This window comes from Perissodus microlepis, chromosome 1 (assembly GCF_051167445.1).
Source record: "Perissodus microlepis isolate ML-2025 ecotype Zambia chromosome 1, ASM5116744v1, whole genome shotgun sequence".
Classification (NCBI taxonomy): domain Eukaryota; kingdom Metazoa; phylum Chordata; class Actinopteri; order Cichliformes; family Cichlidae; genus Perissodus; species Perissodus microlepis.
In genome coordinates this window covers 28,867,152-28,870,899 of record NC_140461.1, presented here as the reverse complement: position 1 = coordinate 28,870,899, position 3,748 = coordinate 28,867,152, and positions in this window count along the sequence as shown.

Genomic DNA, 3,748 nt, shown 5'->3' with positions numbered 1-3,748 from the left:
TCAGGTTGATTTATGCAGGTTTTTCTATTTTTTAACATAACTATTAAATAACTTTGTTCCCTCTACCACCTCAATCTATACACAGTTTTTTCCACCCTTTGTGTGGTGCTGGATCATAAGTCATGTGGCAGCACCAGCGTTGTAAACATCCAGTGAATGACAGTTTGGTGTGGATGGCTGAAATTAATGTTTAACTTGGCCTATTGAAAGAGACTCAAATACATACCATAGTCACCCTGATTTCAAGGAAGTGCAAATTGCATTTTCTGGAAAGTTATATTGCTTGTTTTGAGTAACTATTTTTACAAGGGATGCATGACCTGATAGCAGCTCATAACTACTAAAAGGATATATGGGTTTGACAGCGAGTCCATAAAGTGTAGCAATAGTTCATATATTAAAAATAAACCCTTACAAAGTATATTCCAGGTATGTTATAATAAATCAATCACTCTAATCAATAAAAATCACTCTAATCACTCTAATTAATATAAATGCCCATATAAAGCTTGACTTTATTGCCATTTATTATTTTCATGATTAAAGAAATTATTAAACTTCATATCAAGCTTTTTTGTCGCTGAAATATTTGAATGTAAAGTGATCTTCTACTCGAAGCAGGTACAAGTAATTAACTGAAAATCAGATGGTGTACAGCCATCTTTGTTTGATATGTTTTACCCTGACAAACAAAGCCAGGTGAAACAGATTTATAGCAAAACACATGTCATTTTCTGTTATGTTTATGACTTCACAGGATATCAGAATATTGACACTTGTCTCTTTTTTAGTCATTTCTATAATTTTCCTCATAACTGTTTTGATTCTTTGCTCATACAAAGACTGCTGGCTTGAGTCTGGCTCTGACCTCTGAATAGCTGAACTTTGCTAAAGCTAGCTACCCAGAGGTCAGGCTTCTTTGAAACGTGCATGTTTAGCTGCGTGAGGATGACTTAAGTTTTCGATTAGGTTTGTTGTGTTTCGTGGCCGTCTCATGGTTCACTTTATGTCTTCAGTCACAGCGAAGAACAAGTGACCTGTTGGTATATGGCTACGAGTGTGGGTGCCACTGTGTGTGTATTGTGGGTTCGTACTCTTTTGGAAAAATTATTAATAAGGATTGTGGTACTTCAAATTGTTGTTTTCATGTCTTCCATATCTTGTATCTTGGCACATAATTTTGTCTGACATGTTGTTCTTTTTGGGGAACCTAATTTTGTGCCAGATGGGTGCGTCTATAGACGAGCCAAGAGCAGAGGAACCAACAATCAAGATCATGCTTATAAAAACTTTGTGCTTGTTGCAAAACTAAATGTATACAATATATAGATTTATATGAGATTGTGATAATGTCCCACTATAAGTACATAGGTGCAGTTTTCTCTGTTAAAATGCAAAGGACTTTTTCAGTGCTAGATGCTCTATTCTAAATCACAAAGTTATTAGGGCCTTAGTTGACCTCACATGGAGAAGATATGAGAGTGGAGGAGTGCGAGTATAATTGCACCAAAAGCTGGCAGGAGCAGTAGTGTAGTGCATTTTCAGTCGCTGGATGAAAATGAGTAGAAATGAGTCATGTATGAGTGGGGCTACTCACAGGATGCCACAAGAGCTGTCCAAGTGGCTTTTCAAAAGAGACATAATTGCTTTTCTTTTCAGCAGAGCACACAAGAAAATGGCATACCAAGCCTTTTCATCCCCCTGCAGAGTGTGTTTTAGTGAAGCTCTTTTTAAAGAAGCCAGCATTGTCACATTGGATGTGATTAGGAGAAATCACATTGTAACTTCTTTTTTAAGCACGCTAACGTGGCTTTCATGTCAGGTGCTGTTTTTTCTAACACGCTCTACAATTTATGATTCAGATTAAAAAATATATAAACTGAGGCTTAGCCCAGTAAAAGCCACACAGTTAATATTCATTATATTTCACATACTTAAGACCTTTGCAGATATATTTTTAAATTTGGAACACGAAAAGTGCAGCTCTTTAGACAGATGCCACAGCTCTTTGAGGAGCCATTTTGGCTCAGTAGCACTATGCAGCGTGGTGGGCTTTAGTTCAGAGCTCCGTTCTGAAATGAAAAGAGCCATTTTCACCTTTATGCGTCGTGAACAACATTGTAGCCATATTTTTAGAAATTTTGAAGGTAGATGGCCTGCATTTGTATAGCGCTTTTCTAGTCCCTAAGGACCCCAAAGCGTTTCACACTACATTCAGTCATTCACACACTGGCGATGGCAAGCTACATTGTAGCCACAGCTGCCCTGGGGCGCACTGACAGAGGTGAGGCTGCCGGACACTGGCGCCCACCAGTAGGCAAACGTGGGGTTAGTATCTTGCCCAAGGATATTTGGCATGCAGCCAAGAGGCAGCCTGGGATCAAACCACCGACCATCTGATTAGTGGCTGACCTGCTCTGCCACCTATCCTACAGCCACCCCATGGTAGGGCCGCGAGTGTTAGCTACCTGCTTTCTTCTGTGATTCTGTTTAATGCTTCTAAAAAACCTATATACACATAGATATAACAACATTGGATCCAGGATGTAGAAAAAAGTTTAGCAGGCAAAACTGTATTTTTGACAGTGTTTTTATATGGAAAAGAATTGTAGTTCTGGCTACTAGATGTGCAGTATTTCAATCCTATGTGTTTCTGAGCAAACAATCATTGCTATTTCTACAGTTGAGAGTAATAAAGTTTGGCCTGAAAGTGTGTTTTAATCATGTCTGGCCTCATCTAACCTCATGATGCCATCATTAAAAAGTAGTTTTAAATGCGTAGGTATGCACTGATCGATCAGGCAGAATCAGTTAGCAGGTCACTGTTCAGATAAAAGTCGACCTTAGATTTATCCCATTCTATGCCGATTCACCAGAACCTGACGTTCACCTCTCCAGAAACGTACCGGCACGTTGCTGAGGAGCAGAATAAAGCCACTGATTGTTCCGCTTGGCAGCAATATCCTGTGCAAACACAGAAATCAATAAAACATGGCATATTGATTTGTGCAAAGATATTGATTTGGCAGGTCAGACCTTTAAAATATCAGGAATTGCTATCTGTCAGGGGAAATACAAACCAGTGCATCTATACAGATACAAACAGAGATAAACAGAGATATGCAAATACAAACTGCGTCATAATAAATTCTGGCGAGATCCAATTATTATTGTGCAGTTGTTGTGCGAGTTTGTTTTAAAGAACCCTTATGTTACTCACAGAGGTCACTGATATATAAGGACACACTAAATACCTCCTATTAGTGGACACAGTGCTCCACCCTCCATTGTGCTCCCATTGTCTTTGTCCACTCTTTATATGCAGTAAGCGACTCTATAAACTATTCATTAAGGCCAGTGACTTTATGTTTTCTGACGTGATGTCCTGCCAGAGCTAATATTTGTTTAAGATTTTGTTAGCAGCGGCAAGTTGAAACAGTGCGGTTACACTATTAAATAATATTCTTTTAGAAAAAGGTTTGCAAGTAATAACTGTTATGCTTTCCCAAACTAGAGAAAAAATAATTGCCTTAACTGAAATATTGCAGACGTATATTGAACAGTGACATTGTCGTTGCTGGCCAGGTTTTATTTGGTTGCAGCTTTTCCAAATACCATGAAGTGGATGCAGATGGTTTTAACAGCCAAGTCAAGTACATATTTGATTACAGCTCCCTAAATTGCCTTTCCATTTATTAGACATCTTGCGTGTCTCTGCACTACTCAGAAGCTGGGAATTCTGCTGGTA